The sequence below is a fragment of the Schistocerca nitens genome, chromosome 1 (assembly GCF_023898315.1).
Source record: "Schistocerca nitens isolate TAMUIC-IGC-003100 chromosome 1, iqSchNite1.1, whole genome shotgun sequence".
NCBI classification, from domain to species: domain Eukaryota; kingdom Metazoa; phylum Arthropoda; class Insecta; order Orthoptera; family Acrididae; genus Schistocerca; species Schistocerca nitens.
The window spans coordinates 505,137,748-505,161,572 of NC_064614.1; the positions used below are offsets into that span (position 1 = coordinate 505,137,748).

At 43.3% G+C, this 23,825-nt stretch overlaps 1 protein-coding gene across 1 annotated transcript in view; it reads left to right on the plus strand.

The window, feature by feature from the left end:
- Window positions 1-23,825, plus strand: part of LOC126236179 (neuronal acetylcholine receptor subunit alpha-7-like) — a 596,640-nt gene that overhangs the window by 568,155 nt on the left and 4,660 nt on the right. The gene's annotated exons all lie outside the window — the stretch shown is intronic.

Genomic DNA, 23,825 nt, shown 5'->3' on the forward strand with positions numbered 1-23,825 from the left:
CCTGGTATTGTAAATCTCAGGAACAGTGATTAAATAAGTAAGATAGTAACATCTGCTCCCAGTATTCAAATATTCACCAAGTTCTATAACATTTAACTTAAAAACATCAACCCGCCACAAATTGGCCTCATATATTTATTTGATGACACACCACTGGTTAAAGACTTAGAAAACTTTAACATGATACTATGCTTAGGGTTTCTTCCCAAATCAATCATGTATGGAGCACTGGAAGAATGACTGCTTAAGTGTCCCTGTACTTGCTGTCATTGGTTTAATTTTGTCTTCACACGGTCAATGGGAGTGATACAATGGTGCCTGGTTCTGTAAATTTTGTAAGTAGACTTTTGCAGGATAATTTGCATCTATCTTGAAAAGTCTGCCAATTTAGTTTTTTCAATATTCCAATATCATTCTCTATAACCAAAACAAAACTGTGAAAATTCATGCCACCCTTCTTTGTATACATTCAGTATCCCCTGTTGGTATTATTTGGTACAGGTCCCACACATGTAAGTAGTATTCTAAGATGGGACATACAAGTGTTTTGTAATCAGCCTCTTTTGTAGACTTTCTGCATTTTCCCAGTATCCTGTCAATGAACTGAAGTCTGCCATCTGCCTTACATATGACTGAGTCTGTGTAGTCATTCCATTTTGTACTCCTGTAGATTATTACACTCAGTTACTTGTATGAGTTGACTGTTTCTAATTAGATATCACTGATATTGAAATCATATATTATTAAATTTTTGCACTTTATGAAGTCCATAATTTTACATTTCTGAACATTCAAAGCACGTTGCTAATCTTTGCGCCACTTTAAAATCTTGTAAGGATCTGACTGAATATTTCTGAAACTTTCTCTGTCCCTGCTTCATTAAAGAAACCTGCATCATCTGCAAACAGTCTGGATTTGCTGTTGATATTGTCTGCCAGATCACTAACATACAACATGGACAACAAGGATCTCAGCACACTTTCTCTGACTCAACCTGAAGCTACTATGAAGGATGATCAAAAAGTTTCTGTTCAAATACCATACAGACCAGAATCAGAAGCCAATCAAACAAAATCACTGTAAGCATTGAGGCAATCATCCCACCAACACACCAGGTAGATGATACCTGTTTGGTAAAATACTGTGTCCTGCTGCATGAAGAAGGAGATAGGTGCCTGCTCCTCATCCTTGTCTGTCAGGAATCATTGATGTTTCAAGGCCTTTCTCAATGGATCAAAGACATGATAAGTGCATGGTGTGAGATCAGGACTAGAGGGCAGATGCTAGAGTATCATCCACTTGTCCATAATGGATAAGACTGGCCTCCCAGATTGACTGGCATCTTGTGCTGAATCGCGACCAGCATAGAACTTTGTGCACCATTTCAGAATGGGTGTTTTTGACAGACATTCTGCCCCGTATGTATTCTTCATTCTTTGATGGATGTTTACCAGCATTTGTCCTTCACCAACCAAGAAAAGGATAATGGCACATTGGTCCTGTTTGGACACATTTGGTAAAGGTGTCATTGCTGTAGTTCAAGTTTCTACATTTACTGCACACACATCATAAAGACACAAATGCGCCACTGATCCCTTGCATACATATTGGTGGTTTATATACTCACATCAGAGTTTCTCTATGTTGTGTATACATTGCAGCAAAGCCCTCAAATAAACATTTTGATCGCTTCTTATACTTCTGTTGCTGAGTCTCCATCCAATATAACATGCAGCAACCTTTCTACCAAAAAATCCACAATCCATGCTTGTCAGAAGTCTAAAAAATGCATTTACTGATTTTCTTGAACCATGGCTTTCAGAATATCATGTGAGAAAAGTATATGTTGAGTTTCACATGATCAGTATTTTCAGCATCCATGCTGGCTGACGTGGAATACCTTATTACATTTGAACTCAAATTCTAGGATTCTATAACAGATGGATATCAATGGCATTGGACAGTAGTTTTGTAGATCACATTTATTACCTTTCTTGTAAACAAGTGTCACTTATGCTTTTTTCCAGTCATGGGCACTGTTTTTTGTTAAAGTAATCTTCAGTATATTATGATTAAACAGGGAGCAGATGCCACTGCAAATTCTATATAGAATCTAACACATCCAATAGGCTCCTGAAGTTTTGTTTAATTTAACAATTTTACCTCTCCCTCCACACCAATGGCACTAATATTTGTACCACTCATCTTTGCAGTGATGCAAAAAGTAAACCAGGGTTGTATGTTTGTATGTTGCTTATTAAAGAAGCAGCTGAAAACAAATTTTATCAACAATTATCATTTCAAGAAAAAATTAAACTGGAAATGTTTATGCTGTTACCACACCCAAAAGGTCAGAATCACAAGTTGGCACACAGTTTTAATTTCATTGATAGTATCAAAAGAGCACACACTGCTCCAGAGGGAAATGTTTATTCCATAAACATCAAATGATTCTCCCAGCCAAACAATAAAAAAGCTGTTTATTGGGGGGGGGGGGGGGGGCTACAAGAAAAAAAAATTTATTTTTTGTATGATGGCTAAAAACATTCTTTGAAGTAGGATGACAAATTAAACCTTTCAGCCATCTAGTTTCCAAACTTATTTCATTTGGCTACCACTTTCAGCATTTTACTACACCATCTTCAGACCCCCGACCAACATGTAGGAAGATTCTACCTTAGTTATGATCAAAACCAGGGACAGCAATACTGGTATTACTAGATTTTTGCTGTAGTGGCAAATGATAGTTGAAGTGATCACTCTAGCAAAAATCTACTAATACCAGTATTGCTGGCCCCTGTTTTGATCAGGACCAAAGTGGAATATCCTACACATTGGTCAGGGGCCTGAATATGCTGAAACTGGTAGACAAATATAATAAGTTTAGAAAGTAGATGGCTGAAAGGTGTTTAATTTGACATCCTGTATTGAACAGCCGAGTCCTACAACCATCTCTAAAAAGATGGACATACACATTCTTTAAAATCATCTGCAGGCAACCACCTCTGCTGAGGTTACAGTGGCTACATAGGCTATTACAGGAGGAGGGCAGTGTGTTCATTATGGGTAATATGCAATTTTGGTTTACAGTGTTTTGACAAAATGCTTATTGAACTTTATAAAATGAAAATTTTATATTGTCAACTTTATCTCATAAATCAGAAAGTAAGCAACCTTGGCAAATGCCAAAAGACACTCTACATATTATAAATCATCACTGTTACATGTCTTCTTCATGCATTGCAGATATTGGTGCCTCTATTGGTTAGTTAAAGAAATTATCCAAGTCAAATGCAATCATTTTCAATAACCAACAAAATGAGCCTACGTGATATTCATAATATTAGTACTCATCACAGAAATACCATAAAAATGTTGTACAACAATCTCCAGAAATTTAAACAGGTAGAAACATTTACCTGAAAATGAAATTTTAACATTTGAAACCCATCATATGATATTAAAGTGTGGTAGTTCCAATGTGTCAAGTGTTTGACATGGCTTTCAGTATGCCACTTTCAGTTCATGTAAAGGAACTCTGCATTAGTATTCATCAAAAGATAGTTGTGTTTCGAAAGAGCAAATTACAGCCTCTCGTGTCATATCACCAATTCGTTTCCTATGAGTAAAATGTATTTGATTACTGATTTATGTTACTCTCAATGGAGGCTTTAATGCACATAACATGCTCTCAAGGGAACATTGTCCATTTAACTGCACCTGACAGATCAAGTAGTGCTCCAAAGAAAGCCACATACATGGATACTCAGCAATACAAAACGGATGTTGTTCAGTCAACTGGCCACTTCAAACACCAAGACTATTTATAAGAATGGCTTCAGATCACCTATGGAGACTACCTATCCCTAAGTGGAGCATCTGGTACTGCACGCCATGAAATTTGAATCTGCGCCAGACTTCATGGACGTCGAAGACCCTTAGAGGTCTCTGCATTATCGCGCCGTAAGCTGTGGTGGCGTGCGCCTCCTGGCCCGCTTTTAGTGTGAGGGCGCCACAGTGGAACACGTGGTTCCAGCAGCCGATAGTGGTGCCCCCAATAGAGTACTAAAGTGCCTGCCTCTCGCTCAGCCAGCCAGTCTAACAATGCCTACGTCTCTTAACATATCACCTCGCCTTAGACAGTGTATTTATTTTCGTGTTTTGTTTAAAAGTGGACATGGTTGTTTAGTTAAGTTTATTGACTCTGTTGTCTCATTCTTGTTGTTGTTGTAATGTCCTTCATTGATAGTGTCCGTCCCCTCTCCATTGTGTTGTTGTTTGCGGGCCGCTCCGCGGGTCCTGCCACGTTTTCCGTTGCTTCAACCCTGCAACTGTTCCAGTCGCCATTACAACATTTTGGTGACGACGTAAATGGTGGTCATTGTTGGTATGGAGGCGAAGTTGGTCTGTCTGCTGGAGCAACAGCAGCAGCTCATGCAGCAGCAGCAGCTCCAGTTAGACATCTTGTCGCTGCAGTTGCTAATGGACAAAGTCGATGCTCGGGACGCATTACCCCAACAGCTTCAGAGTCCTCGGGTGTCCGATGCTCTTCCACGTCCACCGTAATTTCCACCCTTTAATGACACTAATGACTGGGAAACCTACTTACATCAGCTGAAACAACATTTCACAGCTTTTCAAATCACGGACGACTCCTTGCAGCAGTCGTTGTTTTTGTCTTGGGCCTCCCCGGACACGTTCTTTCTTCTCTGCAAGTTGGCACCATTGTCCAATCCTGTGGCTCTCTCTTTCCAGGAGATCTGCCTTTTGCTGACAAACTATTATTCCAACGCTACCATGTGGTCGCCTCTCCGCTGGAGTTTCACCAGTACCATAAACAGCCTGGTCAATCGTATCGTTATCGGGTCACGGACTTGCAGGGTCTCAGCAGTCGATGCGATTTTATGTGCACCAATCAGCAGTGTAAGGCTTCATATGTGGACTCCCTGATCCGAGATGTGGTGGTTCAGCTGTCTCCCAATCCTGAGGTCCATACTGCAGCGTTGAAACTCGACAACCCCTCCTTGGAAGAGATTATCCGCATTGCCGACTCCTTTGAAATTGCTCAAGTGACTAACAAGCGCCTTATGGCGCAACCACAGGTGGCGGCAATCGTGGCCTCACGGCGGGTTCCACCAATGCGACGTCGACGTGGCCCGGCTGACAGACGTCAGCGCCATCGGGACTCCTCATTGTCTGACATCTCTATGGAATCGGCGCCTTCGGTCGCCCCTCGTCGCCGGTTATGCGGCCCACTCCCATCTTTCCATCTTGCCCACAGTGCTTTACTGCACATTCGTGGGTAGATTGTCCCCACCGCTGGAAAATGTGCACGCTGTGTAACAAGGTGTAACAAGGAGGGCCACATCTGATCAGTTTGGTGTAGTCGCTCGACTCGCTACAGTCCTGCCCCTCCTGGGCCTCAAGATAGAGTCCATGCTCTGCAATCAGTCATCCCACAGGATGACCCGTCGGCGTGGAAGCTTTTCCTCATGCTCCGCATTTTCACTGAGGATGTCAGTTTTCAGGTCGACACTGGGGCCATTGTCTCCCTGGTTAATATGACGACATATACCCAGCTGGGCTCTCCTGTGTTGTTGCCTCCCTCTCGCCGTTTGGTCGCCTACAGAGACAGTTCCATCCCCCTTCATGGGCAGTTCATCATCCAGGCGACGTACAAGCGTAATCCCCTGCTCCTTACCCTCTTTGTCGTTGACCATCCGTTGGTTCGAATATTTTTGGCCTGGATGTTTTTCAACTATTTGCCTTTTCAATTTCCAACGAAGTTAAGGTCGTTTCCATGGCTGTTCCCTTTCAGGACTTGGACGATCTGTGCTCCACTTTTGCGTCTTTGTTTGCACCGGATCTCGGATGTGCTTCCAGCTTTCAGGCGCACATCACCCTATGGCCGGATGCACAGCCTCGCTTTTTCCAGTCGCGGCCCCTTCCGGTGGCCTTACGGCCAGCGGTCAAGCAGGAACTTGATCGGCTCCAGGCCACTGGCATGCTAGCACCTGTAACTTACAGTGGGTGACACTACTGGTGGTCATACGGAAACCCAATGGGTCCCTTCGGCTGTGTGGGGACTTTGGCGCTACAGTCAATGCTCAGTCCCTTGTTGACACTTACCCCATTCCCAGACAGGAAGACCTTCTTGCCAAGCTTACTGGAGGAGAATATTTTGCCATGATCGACCTGGCTGAGGCATACCACCAGTTGCCCTTGGATGCCGAATCTCAGAACATCATGGTTATCAACACTCCTTTCAGATTGTTTAAGTACAAGCGCCTTCCCTTTGGTGTCTCTTTGGCACTGGCCATTTTCCAGCGATTCCTGGAGCAGCTTACACAGCCTATCCCTGCCTGCGTGAATTATCTGGATGACATCTTGGTCACCGGGCGTTCCCGCCAGGAACATTTGCAAAACTTTAGCGCCTTATTTCACACTCTGCAATATGCTGGTTTAGGCTGTCAGCCGGACGAGTGCTGTTTTTTTCAACCAGAGGTGGAATATTAGGCCACTGGCTTAGCAAAGATGGCATTCACCCTTCAGGCCATAATGTTGTGGCCATTGAGGCCTTTCCTTGTCCCAAAGACTTATCTGAACTCCAAGTGTTTTTGGGCAAGGTTACTTATTACTTAAAGTTCTTGCCCCATGCTACTTCCATTGCTCAACCCCTCAATCACTTGCGTCACAAAGGGGTACCTTTTGATTGGACTCCTGCCTGTGACCAGGTTTTTCTCCGTTTAAAGATGATGCTGAAGTCTGCCCCTTGCCTTACTACCTTTTCTCTGGGCCGCCCCTTGGTTGTGGTGGCTGATGCGTCGGCATATGGCATTGAGGTCGTTCTTGCACACTGGGATGCCGACGGATCCAAACAGCCCATCGCTTATGCCTCTAAGACGTTGACCCCAGCACAACGGAACTACTCCCAGATTGAAAAGGAGGCTCTGGTGATCGTGTTCTCTGTGCAAAAATTTCACATCTATCTTTTTGGGGCAAAGTTCACCCTCCTTACGGACCATAAACCCTTGGATACAGTTTTCGGACCCCACTCTCACCTTCCAGAGCAGACGGCTCAACGTCTCTAGCACTGTGAACTGTTTTTACGTACTTACGCTTACACCATCCGGTATAAGCTCACCGCCCACTATGCTAATGCGGACGCTTTGTCATGTCTCCCAGCAGGCCCCAATCCTGCCTTTGACCAACAGGAGGTCCTCTGCTTTCACATTGATTCTGCCCACCGGGATGTGCTGGACGGTCTGCCTCTTATGGCTCCTCACATTGCTGCGGATACCCGCCGCAACACTGTCTTGCGGCAGGTTCTCACATACGTGGTCCATGGGTTGCGGTCCTATGTTACTCGTCAGATGCAGTCCGATTTCAGCCCCTGGCACCACCTGTCCCACAGGCTCTCGATGGTTGATGATGTCCTTCTGTTGGCCATGGAGTCGGATACCCACTGGGTGGTCACCCCTCCAGAATTGCGGCTTCGGGTGCTCAGTTTGTTACACCGTGGGCACTGGGGTATGTCCCATATGAAAGTTTTGGCTCACAGGCACCTGTATTGGCCCAGCATCGATGGCGATATTGAGCGCCTGGTCTGTAGGTGCACTGTTTGGGCGCGTCACCAGGCAAGTCCCCCCAGTCATTTGCATCCTGGCCTGTGCCTCGCCGGCTATGGCATCACATCCATATCGATTTTGCAGGCCCATTTTTGGGGTCCATGCCTGATCGTTGATGCCTACTCCAAATACCTATATGTTGTCCGCATGTCATCCACCACCACAGAGGCTACACTCACGGTCCTGGCCCTGGTTCTCGCCATTGAGGGCCTGCCACACTCATTGGTCTCCGATAATGGTCCCCAATTCAGGGCGTCCTCCTTCCATGACTTCTGTCAGGCCAACAGTATCAAACATATCCGTAGCCCCCCTTTCCACCCTTCGCCAAATGGCGCGCCGGAGAGGCTCATCTGCTCTTTTAGACACCAGTTGACTAAGGCGGTCGACACATCTCCAACCATGTCGGCCCTCACCCTGTCTTTGAACACCTTTTGCACTATGCCAATTGACGGATGCAGCCCTGCAGAGCTCCTTCATGGGCGACAGCCGTGGACCCTGCTCCACTTGCTGATGCCATCTGCCTCCCACCCCCAGTCCCGGCCCTCGCAGCGGTATGCCCCTGGCACAGCCGTGTGAGCCCATGAGTATGGGCACAAAGTGGGTTGGACACCCTCCACGGTCGTAGCGCCCCCTGGGCTGCGTGTGACATCGGTGCAGACGTCGAAAGGGTTGGAGCACCGCCATCACAATCAGCTCCGCCCTCGTGCTGCCACAGGACTTTTCGCTGCCACCTCTTCCCCTACTTCCTTGAGGTGTATATGTGGTCCTTGAGTCACTGTCCCTGCCCCAGTTGCCGTCTCCCCACGGGCCTGCCGCCAGCCCTCTCTGCCCTGGACTCTGGATTGGCTGTCATGGATACCTCGGGCGTCCCTTCCTCCCTGCCAATTGCAGTTGATGTGCCCAGTTCCTCTTGCCACTGCTGACCACCTTGGCACCATCCAGGGCGTTTCTGCCCCTACGCGCATGTTTCAGGGGGGAGTGATCTGGTTCCGCACCGCGGAATTTGAATCTGCGCCAGACATCATGGACGTCTTAAGACCCCTAGATGTCTCTGCATTATCAAGCCGTAAGCTGTGGCGGCATGCGCCTCCTGGCCCACTTTTAGTGTGAGGGCACCACAGTGAAACACATGGTTCCAGCGGTCAATAGTGGTGCCCCATAGAGTACTTAAGCACCTGCCTCTCGCTCAGCCAGCCAGTTTAATATTGCGTACGTCTCTTGACATATCGCCTCGCCTTAGACAGCATATTTAATTTCGTGTTTTGTTTACGAGTGGACGTGGTTGTTTGGTTAGGTTTCTTGACTCTGTTGTCTCGTTCTTGTTGTTGTTGTTGTTGTTGTAAGGTCCTTCGTTGATCATGTCCGTCCTCTCCGTTGTGTTGTTGTTAATGGGCCGCTCCGCGGGTCCTGCCGCATTTTCCATTGCTTGAAACCCGTGACTGTTCCAGTCGCCGTTACAACAGTGCCTTTATCTAATTGAAGGGGTGGGAATGACATAATCCAAAGCCACAAAATGTAAATTTTTCAGGGGAGCATTTTAAAACTTCGAATAAATCCATAAATCATATTTCAACTTTTCGGGTTTTTTGACAAAACTAGTTTATTTCTCTAATGTGTTAATATACATGTTTGCATAGTTATATTGTGAACAAAGTTAAACATTGTTAATAAAAAAATATTTTATCCCTGGGTAATACAACATTGGGCTTTGGCCTGTCTCATACTAACTTTACACAAAGTTTACAAAAATGTGTACATCAATATACAACATAACTTACAATGATAGTCACTACAGTGTTTCACACAATATAGCCAATATCTATCACCTCTGTTTCATTTTCATCACTTTCTTCCTTTGATTCACTCAGGCTGTTGAAGTAGCCCTTCGAAACATCTAGTATGTATGGCATTAATGACATAACATCTTTGAGTTTTTTTTACACAAATTGGAATGGGCTTTAAGTATTTCCTTGAGAGCTGGAACGGATTACTATCCTGATGTGCTCGTCCTTTTTTAGTGACATTTGCAGGTCTGAATGCTTCAAATTCAGTGTATTGATACTTCACTTTTAAATGTGATGGTATTCCTTCATCAAAACGAAAAGCTGTCGCTTCAGAAAATCGGAACTGAGATCCACCATCATGTTTGTCCTTTTTTCAATATTTATCTGCAGGGGTGTCAGATTTATAAAGTCTGCTTGCTTCATTTTAATGACTGAAAATGGCTTATTCTTGCACAATTCTTTAATGACTGTAACCCAATCATGAGGGGTGTACACAGTGGGGTTTCTGTTCTTAAAGTGCTTCTCAGTTCGACCAAAATCTCGGTCACAGGGCAGTTGAGTGTGTCCAACTTGTGGAAACCAATGTTCAATGGCTTTAAATTTTCCTGAATGCACTAGTGATCTCTCTAGTGCAACAATTGCCCAGTTTTTGCCTTGGCCTCTGCAATTATCACTAATAATGTGAAGAATGTTTGCCTGAGACTTTCGTATTTCTAAGAATTTTATCAGACAGCTTCCTATCTCATCAGATCCACACTTTGCTTCATCTTCACTCCACACAAACATATGTCCTTTTTCAGACCCACAATCAGAATACCAAAATTGTAAGTGCACAACTTCCTCTTATAGGATGCAGGCCCAGATGTAAGCCTTGGTGTTGGAAAGGTTTGTTGTAGATCAAAGGATATTGTAAGATATTCCTCAGGATTCTCCCTAGCTGATATGGAAAGCTGTGTAATCATATTTTGTCCAGCAGATACTTTGGCATGATGTAGGTCCCTTTCAATTTTTAATCTTCTAATACTATCTTCAGAGTTGGTCAATGTGCATTTTTTATTTGAATTTGAAATTCGTCACATACATGACATGTGTCTGAACGAGGCAATTTAAAACCAATATTAAAATCTTGGTTAAATATATCTCGAAATTTCGAAACTTTTACTTGTGGTGCATTATTCTCTTCACAATATTTCAAATAATGTTCTTGATATAATGAAGAAATGGACATGTCATGGTTGAAGTACACTTTATTGGGGTTCTGTGAGCGGCTGTAGTGACTGGCATACTTAGGTATATTATTTATGAAACTGTAAACTGTCTGAACTGCTTCTTGTGAAATTTTCCTTGATGGGTTCCCTTTTTTCCTGGAAACAAAGAAAAAGAAAAGGTGATTTTAAAGGGAAATGCCCAGGTCAGACAAATTTAGTGAATTTGTGTCTGAATATGATATGTAAAGAAAAACACTGGACAAAAAAGCACAACAGAACAAAATTATGGTTTTTCTTGGAAGCAACATTAATTTAATCATTAAATACCTCTTCTGTCTTTTGGAGAAGTGGAGTGTCCCTCACACAAGTATTTTTGTAAGTTCTTAAGATGTCCTTGATTGTTCTGAAGCCCATGCACATTGAAAAATGCTTCTCTGCATACCAAAATATTACAGCCATTAACCTTAACCTGGTAAGAAAAAGTGAACATTCGCCATGAAATTGTGCTTTTCCTTTTCTTTGGGTACCTTAAAAAGTGAAATTTATTAATGAAAATAATAATATTTTATTTATAAAAAGATCATGATATATAAATCAATTTCAAATTATCATTAATCATAGTTACCTCCTTTGCACTTTTTGCATCTTAATATTGCTCAGAAGGTAATTATTTTGGCAACTGAAATCACCCATATCCCAAAAAGAATTGAATATCTGCTCTACACATTCATGAATTTTGCTCCAACACTTGTTTTTACATTTACATCCAGGACCAAGAATTTTAGCACGACCAATTTGTCCTGTTTTATCAGATATGTACTGTCTGCCATAATTTATACAACGTTTACATTTTTCCCTTTTCCAGTTGTTCATATTTCTCTTATTTTTTCTGCCTTTAGGTTATTTAGCAGGTGATACTTTGGGAGACCTGTCACATTCATCAGCACCCTAAGCCAAATAAAGTATTCAGAATGAGAAAGACCAAAGCCACTTTAACACACATACCAAATATTAATATATTATACAAATAGGCTTATAATATTTAAATTATTACCAATAATGCAGTAATTAATAGGAGAAGTAAAATTTGTTCATGATTCACATGTACATATTTTAATTAGTGAGTATATAACAGTTATAATTATGCAATAATATTTCACTTTGATACAGACCTAAGCCTCAATGTTTTAAATGTTTAAAAAAGTAAGTATTTTAGACTTACCATGTCATTTTCAGATGAAAATTCATCAGAGGGACGATACCTGCTGCCACTGGACGAAAAATCATCTTCAGAACTAGCCATTTCTGTATCTGAATCTTCTTTTTAGCTTATGCATGGAAGTAGCCTCTTCTTTGGAAGCACCATTGTACTGTGGTTTTTGGTTGTTTCAGATGCGAAAAAGACTGCTTCCTCACACTATGAGAACTACAAGTGTCAACTGCTCTGCCATCTAGTGAGGGAAAGTTAAAATATGTATGCAGTAGCTTCCTCTGTTGAGTAGAAGTTGAACTAACACAAAAAAAACGTATTTTGAGAAAAGTGTGGCTTTGAGCTATATCATTCTCGCCCCTTCAATTATTCAGTCCTCTGGCCAAACAGAGAGAGATTATGCCAACAACTGAGGAACATTCTACTGCAGCTATAGCTAGTGAAAGCCAGAATCTAGCCTTCCACTACCACAGATCTATTACTGGGACTAATGTTCAAACAACAAAAAGGGTTATAATTGCCACTTCTCCATATGGAAACTGAATTTCACACTATCTATGATTTGAAATACAATACCCAATCATTTACAACAACTTGCGGCACCTCATATGGGCAGCTAAATGTCCTTCCTCATTCTAATCACTAATATCTGGAATAGAAAAGACTTGGAGGTGGGCTTTTCCAATAATGCTTCCTGAGACTATGGAAAGACCATACATGATTGTGTCATTTTTCTAGTTGTTTCCCTGACTAGCTGCAGAGGAAATATCTTAGGAGCTGATGGTCAAACATCACCCTGTCTCAGTTCTCAATGGAGCATTGTAATGTCATGATAGTTGTCCACATTTAGCATTTTCCTAGGCTTTTCTAAATCATTTAATCAAATGCTAGGATGTTTCCTCTGAAAATGACATGACTGACTTTTTTCACATCCTTCTCAAATCTAAGCTATTATTCTGACTCTAATGGCTTCAACATTGATGTTACATTGAAGTCTCTCTTTTTATTTTTTTTTTTTATTTTTTATTTTTTTTTTTTTTATTTTTATTTTTTTTATTTTTTTGGGATCAAGACATTCAACAGGCACTTCCAGTGTAGAATCAGGAGAACCAATATGTCTACTGGTAACAGTTACACTTGCTTTCATACACAGGCATCATCTAGTATCTTCCTTGGTCCTGAGAAGGCCTTTGATTGTACTTGGAGGCTTAATATCCCTGGACAGCTCCAACATAGGGTGGTTCTATGAATGGATTGCATTCTTCATACAGATCTTCCAGTCTGTGCTACTTCAGATATCAACTTAGGGAACTTCTACCATATCATATTGAACAGGATGGTAGTGTACCACCATAAGGATGCTCATCAGGATTTACAAATTTGCCATTGCATTTAAGAAGATTGTGGTGGCATCAAGCACCAGTATCAACATTGGCAAACTTATTGACTGCAGCAACTATGGACATGGTTTATCTGTAGCTTAAGTTCATGATCTTTGATTCACTAGTTCCCGCTAATCTCTCAAACTATACACTTTGCATGAGTGTTTCTTGTATATGTTTAGTTTATGTTCACCACAATAATGTGTGGAATACTTCAACAAGGTGTCTGTACATCATTCTACTTGACCTCAGCTGCCTATTATTCACACATTGATGACCCCAGACCACATTACATCTGATGCGTACTTCACAGACATGTAAACCACTGCCAGGACAATGGATAGCACTGACCAACAGGGAAGTTTTGGGACTTTCATTGAGTTCAACAACGTTCTTCATGGACTAAATGAGTGATCTGGAACACATCAACAAGAAAGTGTGATTGAAAGTTACTTCTTCCACTTCCTCACATGTTCACTCAAAACCCTCTCCCACACTTCACACCACAACAAAGTAGATCAATTGAATTCCTACAGAACACCATCTGGGCTCAACACAGGTAAGCCATGTTACCATCCCACAGGATGTCAGTGTTCATATGCAATGTCATTTATTCAGCCTCCATACTGAGACTTGTGCTATCGAGTTGAGCTCTTAGACAATAAATCCCTTCCTACCTAACAGCAGAGCTCAGCTGGCCGAGCCATGCCAGAAAATTTCTGGTCTTCCTACAGTATCACATATGAGCAATGGGATTCTGTACATCGTTATCTCTGGATCCAATCAAATAATTATCTACAGGTACCTTCCCTACAATACCTTGACAGTGCCACTTACACCTCCTAAACTGCCTCCATTCTTAACAGACCAGTCCCATACCTGGTTTGGTATCACTGAATCTATATTCACTGTACGTAACACATTTTATGATGCATTGAAGTATTCGACTTTACTGTGTCACTTAGGCAAACATACCACCATGATTAGCAACATCACACTCTCTCCACCTAAATTTAACAAGTCTGAGGGAGCCAAAATAGCACCGCTCCTGAGACTACACAAGACACCTGAACAACAAGTACTTCAAGCCATCCATGCAGAACAATTAAATTGACAGTGGCATCTTTTTTGGACCATGATGGATTCTAGTATGAAGGCTTTCACGACCGGATGACATATCTTCTGGTAAACCTTCCGGGATGTAAAGTCGTGGTCCATGAAACTCTTCAGCTCCTAACGTTTTGTCCAGCGCAGCTCTGGACGAAACGTTAGGAGCTGAAGAGTTTCATGGACCACGACCTTACATCCCGGAAGGTTTACAAGAAGACATGATGGATTCCTCACTAATGCCTTACATTTCGTTGTGGGCCATGAGCAAATTTCCATTTGAAATCCAAGCAGTGCTAGTACACAATGGAGGACTCCTGTTTGACAATAAATTACACTTAGCATATCACATATACATTTTACAAAATGGCGACCCACACTACCCCAGCAGCCATTAGTATTAATTATTGTAGGCAGCCATGTTGCATATCGAGTTAGCAGACGGCTTCTGAATGACACCGACCCCTTCTGAGGTTACCCAATGTGCTGAGCATGGAGCAGTGTCAGCCATCTTGTCCTCTGCAGCATACCTTCATTGAACAGTATAGACCTCATCCGAGTTCGACACATTGGGCATAGAGTGCCCAATGCCATCACAGGCAGTTATCAACCCTGGCTGGCCGTACCATACCTCCTACAGCTGATGATGACAGATGGTATGGTTCCACCCACACAGCAGTATATGGACAACAACTTCATACCTGTTTCAGCACTGTCGCATGCAAGTGTTCCCAACCCTGCCAACATGCACATGCCTCCTGCAATCTTCACTAGGCACCTGAGGCCACAGCATCAACAAAGTTCACCACACACTGTATCTGGTGAACCAAACCAGTTTGTGTCACCCACCCATCAGCAGCAACCCTGACTGGAAAATCATCACACCAAACAGCAGTTTTTGCTGGACTCTGGATCAGAAATTGGTACAGCCACAAATACCACTCTGCCTCTTCATGGCCCTGACTCTGCATCTACACTACAAGCAGCAAATGGATCGTTCATTGCCAGTTATGAAACAGTCATCTGTGACATTAACCTCAGCAGCAGCAGCTGACAAAAATTGACATAAACATTTCTTGATGCCAATGTCAATGAAGCACTCATCTGACCTGATTATCTATGACAGTTCCATTCTACCTGGATTTATGAGGAGGAGTTTTGCTCTGCAGACCAAGTAATGTCACCATACCTTCGGATGACCACTGGTCCCAGCCCTGTCACAACACGAGAACACCTACATTTCAGCAGTACTCAGGCTCCAGCTCCTATGATCCCCTATAAAGCATCAACTGACAGCAACTAATGAACAGTACATTGACACAAGAAAAGATGAAAACTCATCCCTTCAGGGGTTACTGCATGAGCATCAAAATTACCTAGTGGAGGTACAGTTATAACTTAGAGCCCTTCAGTCCTCACATACTACCACCACGGAACAATTACCATCTCATAACACAAACCTGGTGGATGTATGGCACACAGTGAAAGACATTCACACAGGAGTGCAGAAATTTCCACCAACCCCGGTGATGACAACAAATACCATCACCTCGATGAATCATTGACCCAGATGCTGCTCATCCTGGACTCCACAGAAAATACCAGCAGCATGCACACATGCCACCACATCAGACAAGCAGTGAATACCATGCAACATTGCATCGATCTACTTAAGTCTTCATGGATGTTGCCTCTCACCAGCAGCAAACAACCTCATTTGACAAACACTGCAAACAAACTGGTCAGTACAAGTGAGACAAGTGACAGTGCAGTCAGTGTTTGTGCAAAAAGTTATTATGAAAGTCATGTCCCTCTCCTGTACCCTCAACCTTGTCTCTGCTAAGGCATCACTAATAGCATGATGTACACATATAAACAGAGGGACCACCCGTCTCTCAAAAAGTGTGCTGCTCCTCTTCCAAGAAATGGCAAATCACAAAGCCACTGTAGATGAGTTGCTTCATTTGGACATCATCCACCCTTCAAACAGCCCTTGGGCTTCACCCCTCCATATGGACCGCAAAAAAGATGTTACTGTCCAAATGTGCAGTGACTACATAATCCTCAATACCCAGACAATCCAGTACCCAACATCCAGGATCTTACCGATGCATTATTGGATGCTATGATCTTCAGTGTCATTGACTGCCAAAAGGCATATCTGCATATACCAATGGCAACATTACTAAAACTGCTATTACTGCCCCATTTGGGTTTTTTGAATACTTATTAATGCCATTTTGACTAAAAAAAAAACATGGCTTAAACGTGGCAATGGTTCACTGACTCCACCCAATGCAAGTTCCTGTTGTTTCCCTTATCTGCCTGACATACTGGTATATTCTGCTATGTCCCAAGAGCATGAAGATGACTTGCAAGAAGTTTTTCAAGTCCTAGAAGAACTTGGTGTAGTCATCAACATGGATAAGTGCCACTTGCATCAGCAGAGCCTAAAGTCCCTAGGATATTCTGTTTCATCAGCAGGGATCAGGCCTAGAGAAGAAAGAAAGGAACTCACATAATTCACTTGCTGCCCACTTCCTACAAGGAGCTATGCAGATTTCTAGGAATGGTAAATTTCTACTGCTGCCACATTCAGCAGGCAGCCGAAACCTGGGCTCACCCACCCAATGGCCTTTCCAGAACCAGCACCAGAGGAAACCAAACTATTCTGTGGTTGGAAGAACTGTCACAGGCTTTCAAGACAATCAAACAGTCACTATAGAGGGCAGTGACCCTGGCTCACCCCTCAGCGATGGCCCACCTCGCAATCACTGCTGACGCTAGTCCCACCACCACTACAGCAACCAGTTAGTAGCGTACACTGCCCCTTGCGATTCTGATTCTTCTCATGCAAACTGAAGGGATCTCAAAAATTGTGGTCCATATACAACTGTGGAATACTTTCCTTTTATGAAGCAGCACAGTCAGAGTAACTTTTTACAAGTCACAGTAATTTTGTACCACTCACTAATTTTGTTTCAAATGGCTACTGCTTCATCTGCTTCCTGTAGACTGTAGTAAAAGTAACAGTTTTATTACCTCTCTGGTATCTAATTAGTATTTCAATTGGCTTCGCACCTTCTTACAGTCTCTGTCTTGTGATTATGCTTGAATTGTATTGGTTGTGAAGAGAGCTTCTGGCAACAGTGAATTAAGTTAAAGAGTGTGAGGTCTATACAAATATCTTTATATTTCAAAGTAAACCACCAATACTGTGTTAACAATGTTTGTTTTTACCTCTTATTAACACTTGATTTCCTTCTGCCATGATCTAAATTTAGCCAAAGCTTTAGATTAGTAAAGATACTACTTTTTAATACTATTTTAAGGTTACCCTTTGTGACAATGTAACATTGTACCAGTATTAAAATAGAAATTTTACTCTAATAGGGCATAATTAGTGTAAATTTCCGCTTTCTGAAGCACTCAGTAACTACAGACACAAAATGTTAGTGTGTCTGTTGTGATGTGTAACTAATCTTGTGTCCAGTTTTTTTCCCAAAAAACAGAAAAAGTGGTTATCCCTATCTACTGCAAAGTGTTTCAGAGAGGATGAACCACTGCTCCTTGGCAAACACCATTCAGAGTCCTAGTGTGGATGTATCACTCTGCCACTTCCAGCACCTTGACCTGGTAACTCAATTCTCAACAGACATCCACCACATGAATGGGGGGAAATCATGGACACTACATGCCCCGTATCACACCATCCGTACCCTAATTAACTAAGAGATTCTAGTAAGCACACAAGAACACAATGTGAAATCTTAGATAATCCAAACCCAGGCCTATAATTCAAACAAATAAAGCTCCCCAACTCCTAGGTCAAAGTTTGGTTGAGACACATTGCAGAGAAGACAACACCCATTTATCCCCATCCCATCCAGAAAATCAATTTTTGTGAGCCTTAATAACCTGTCACTTGCTTCAGTTTGCTCCACTACGAGGCTCATTATAAAATGATTTGTTCAGCTGGATGTTGAAGCGACTGCAGGAACTGAGTGAGGACATGTGTTCTGTGCCACAGCAGCAAGACCAGATGGTATGCATCCTCCTCCACCCCCCCCCCCCCCCCCACCCTTCACCCACTCCCACAAGGCACCTTCATGATACCTAAAGAATGCTCCCAGAACATACACTTAGCCTTAATCAGCCCCCAGCCTGAGGCAAAGGCAACAAATACATATTCTCAGCCATCAACTGCACGACACATGGGTAAAGGTTACTCCCTTGTATGATATAACAGCCGATTCAATGGGAAGGATCCAGACAGCATGGGTTGTGGAACAGCCATTGAAGTCAAGCATGTAGTGTTCAGCAAAGTATTCTGCCACTGGGTGGTCAGCTTCATGCCTGACTACAGCTTGGTGGTGGCCAGTCATTCAGGTGGACAGCTGGTTGGTTGCTCATACATAAAATTCTGTGCAGGAATTTCAGATTTTTTATATGAACTCTACTGTGTCTGAAAAAAAGTCCTCTGCTAAAGTATGGCTAAGGGCAGAGCTAACCAACCAGTGGTACAACATGCTGCTGAGTACACTTGCTCTACAGGTCTGAAACCTAGTGAAGTTCTTTCTTGTTTATGTACCTCTAGACAACTTAGTGCCTGTGCTACATGGTGAGCTGTTATCTTCACTCCTTAAATTATTTATATTTCACAAAAGACTTTCAGTTACCACATTTAAATAAAGCTGTGACATTGTGAGTTACAATTTATTCTTTCTATGCCCCCCACCAAGTTATTTTTATTATTTCAGACCAGTGTCAATTTGTGTGTTTATGTCTTAATGATGGTAAAAAAACATTATGAATTAAATGCATTATACATATTTCCAACTTGCAAGTTTACAGTTTTAACCTGCCATAAAGTTTCATGTCAGTGCACAATCCATTGCAGAGTGACAAATTCATTCTGGCTGGGGCTAAGTCATATGTCTGCAGTAGCCTATCTTCCAGGAGATCTAATCCTGCACGTTTTTTAGGAGAACTTCTGTGAAATCTGGAAGGTAGGAGATGAGGTAGAAGTGGAAGTAAAGCTGTGAGGATGGGTTGCAAGTCATGCTTGGGTAGCTCAGTTGGCACAGCACTTGCCTATAAAAGGCAAAGGTCCTGGGTTTGTGTCGCAGTCCAGCATGCAGTTTAAATCTTCCAGAAAGTTACATACTAGCTGACAGACCTGTAATTGACCATGTATTTATTTTACCAATTTTCTATTAGAAATGAAAACAAAAAATGAAGTGTGTTTGTGGTGTAATATCCCGGACAGTTTCTGTGCCATGGGTGCAGCTCCATGTATCTCCAACACAGTTTTGTAAACATCTCTATGGCAAAGCCTCTTAATAGCTCTTTGAAGGCTATCATTTTTGCCCAAAGTCATTCGTGCTTCATGGCTGAAACCTGTCAAAAGCATTGTCAGGTGATGGGGATTTCCTTAAGCTGACTCAACTCTACGAGTGTCTTAGTAGTAAAGCATGAGTGAATTAAAACTTCATGTATGATGTGGCATTTTTTCATGCATCTCAGTTTATGATGTCATATCTCTTGAGCTATGTGACTTACAATGATATATTTGTGCAGGTACATTTGATGGCATGTGTAGACACCGTCTGCAAAATGTGTTGCAAATAGAGTTAGTTGCAAAGAAGTATAAAACTTAAATACTGTGCACAATGCAAACGTTTTCATGCATCTCAGTTCATTGTGGCAACATATCTTCTGAACTCAGTGTTTCACCAATTTTGTAGGTACACTTAGCAGCATATGTGGATACTATCCACACACACGCTTTTATAACATGTATTGATTGTTAATAAATGTTTTCGAATGTTTAAACAATGGAAACCTCAGGCTGGAATATCAACAATATAAGGGAAAGACAGACTGCTGCTCATTGTTAAGGAGTTGCAGAAAGGTACAACAAAAAGACAGTTACACATCAACATTCAGCCAAAGTCCATCCTGATAGCTGATTGGTCAGCGTGACGGATTGCCATCCTACGGGCCCAGGTTCGATTCCCAGTTGGGTTAGGGATTTTCTCCGCTCAGGGACTAGGTGTTGTGCTGTCTTCATCATCATTTCATCCCAATCTGGCACGCAGATCACACACTGTGGCGTTGTATGTAATTAAGACCTGCACCAAGGCGGCCGGACCTGCATCGCAAGGGGCCTTCCGGCCAATGACGTCAAACGCTCATTTCCATTTCCATTCAGCCAAAGCCTCCTTCAGGTAAGAAAACATACACACATTCATTCACACAAGCAAGTACACCTGATGCACACACGATCATCACCTCCAGCAGCTCAGACTGGAAAGCAGCTGAGAAACAGCAAAGTACCCTTTTGGGGAGAGACGAGCCCTGTCTGGCAGAGCGTATAAGGACCAGACTACCAACAGATGCTGTGTTGGCAGGCTGTGGTTGAGTATGGTTGGCAGGACAAAGGTGGTGGGGGGGAGGGAGGGGGGAGAAAAAGGAAATGAGTAGAGAAGGGGAAAGGTGGGCAGATAAGTTGGCAGAGGGCATCGCACAAAGAGGGTGAGGGGATGAGAATATGAAGGAGGAGAGAGGGCAGAAGAGGTGGAAACTGGGAAGAAGGGTATGGGGACATTAGGTTACTGAACATTGAGGCCAGGATAATTTCAGGAACTGAGAATGCCTTGTAAGGATAACTTCCATCTGAGCAGTTCAGAACAGCTGGTGGTGGGTGGTAGGATCCAGATGACTAAGGTAGTGAAGCAGCCATTGAAATCAAGCATGTTCTTTTCAGCTGCATGTTCTGCCAAAGGGTGGTCTACTTTGCTCTTGGCCACAATTTGACGGTGGCTGTTCCTCCTGGAGGACAGCTGGTTGATATTCAAGCCAGTATAAAAAGCTGTGCAATGGTAGCAGCAGAGCTGGTGTGTGACATGGCTGCTTTAAAAGATGGCCCAGCCTCTGATGAGGTATCAGTACTTGAATAGGAAGTGTTGTGTGGGTAGATCGCAGTTCATGCATCAGAGACTTCCACAAGAATGTGGTCCCTATAGCAAGGGGTTGGGACTGGGAGTGTCATAAGATGGATTAGGAAGTTGTGAAGGTTGAATGGGTGATGGGATACCACTTTAGGAGGGATGGGAAGTATCTTGGGTAGGATGGCCCCATTCAAGGGCATGATTATTAGTAAAGCCCTGACAAAGGATGAAGTTCAGTTTTTTCCAGTACAGGGTGGTATTAGGTGTTGAGAGGATTGGGTGTGTGTGGGGAAATGGAAAAGATCTGTTCTCAGAATAGGTCTGGGGGATAGCACCCATCTGTGAAGGCCTTGATGAGACGCTCAGCATACTGGGTAAGGAAGTTCTTGAAACTGCAGATACACCATCCCCAGGTGGCCAGGCTGTATGGGAGGAATTTTTTGGCACTGAAGGGATGACAGTTGTTGAAATGCAGGTACTGTTTGGTTGTTGGTGGATTTTATGAGGACAGAGGTGTGGATGAAGCCATCAGAGAAGAGGAGGTCAACATCCAGGAAATTGGTACACTGGGTTGAGGAGGACCAAGTGAAGTGAATGGGAGAAAAAGTGTTGAGGTTGTGAAGGAATCAGGTTATGGTGTCTGGCTCTGGATCATGCCTATGACATCCCGCTCCCCCACACATGACCCCCAAAATCCATGAACAACCCTGGTCGCCCCATTGTAGCTAGTTATTGTGCCCCCATTGAAAGAATTTCGGCCCTCACTGACCGTCACCTCCAACCAACTGCCTGGAATTTATTCTCTCACAACAAAGATATCAACCACTTTCTTCACCAACCTCTACCATCCCTCACACATTTACTTCCTGGATCCCTACTCATCACTGTTGACGCCACATCCTTATACATCAACATCCCTCATGTCCATGGTCTCACCGCTATTGAACATGATCTACACCAATGCCATTCAGACTCAAAACCTGCTACCTCAATCCTCATACATCTTACTAACTCATAAGTACTTCTCCTTTGAAGGGATGTTATACTAGCAAATTCGCGGCACACCTATAAGTACACGCATGGCACCCTCCTATATCAACTTGTTTATGGGCCATCTGCAGCAAACCTTCAACGCCAAACTCTAAAATGGCTCAGGTTCAGTGATGATATCTTCACAATCTGGACTCAGGGCCAACACATCCTGTCATCATTCATTCACAATCTCAACACTTTCTCTCTAGCTGCACCTGGTCCACCTCAACTCAGTGTGCCACCTTCCTGAACACTGACATCCTCCTCCCTGATGGCTCCATCAACACCTCTGTCCATATGAAACCCACCAACCACCAATATCTTCTGCATTTCGAAATCTGTCATCTTTCCCACACCAAAAAAATCCCTCTCTTACAGCCTGACCACCCGGAGACAGACAAGCACTAGCCCTCAGACCTAGTCCACAAACAGATCTCCCATGCCATCTTGCCACATGTACCCAATCCTCTCACCATCCCCAAGAACCAGCAAGAAAGGAATGCTCCCTTTGTTACCCAATACCAACCCAGACTGGAACAACTGAACCACATCCTTTGCCAGGGCTTTACATACCTGTCATTGTGCCCTAAAATGAAGGACATCCTTCCTTAGATCCTTCCCACCCCTCCTAAAGTGGTGTTCCATCACCCATCCAACTTCCACAACATCCTAATCCATCCCTAAGCCACACCCAATCCTAAACCCTTGCCACAAGGATCATATCGCTGTGGAATACCAAAGTGCACGACCTGCCCAATCCATCCACCCAGCACTTCCTATACTGGTCCTATTACAGGTTTATCCTACCTCGTCAGAAAGCAGCCCTGTCATAAAACCAGTTTTGCTGCAATCATTACACAGCTTTTTATATTGATACAACTACCAACCAGCTCTCCACCAGGGTGGACAGCCACTGCCAAACTGTCGACAAGAGCAAAGTACATCATGCAGCTAAACAGAACATTCTAGATTTCAATGGCAGCTTCACCACGTGGGCCATCGGGATCATCACCTACACCATCAGCTTTTCTGAAATGTGCAAATGGGAACTATCCTTACAACACGTTCTATACCCTCGAAATTGTCCTGGCCTCAACCAATGGGATCCGGCTGCCCCCACACCCTCCACACAACAGTTTCCACTCCCTCTACTATATCACCCTCATCCCTGTTCTCATCGTCTCACCATCTTCATGTCCCGCCCTCTGCCAACGCACCCGCTCATCTTTCCCCCTCCCTGCTCCTCACCTCTACCCTGCACATGTTGGTAGTCTACTTCCTGCAGGGTCCACCAGACAGCACTCCTCTCTTCCCCTATCTGTGCCCTTCCCCGTCTCCTCCAAACTGCTGATTCCATTCTACTGACAGTTGCTTTCCAGCCCAAGCAGCTGAGGATGTCAATCATGTGGGCATAAGGTGAGCTTGTGTGTGTGTGTTTCCATTCTGAATAAGGCTTTCTGCCAAAAGCTAATGTGTAATTGTCTTTTCATTGTGCCTGCCTGCAATTCAATGTGTCATCTT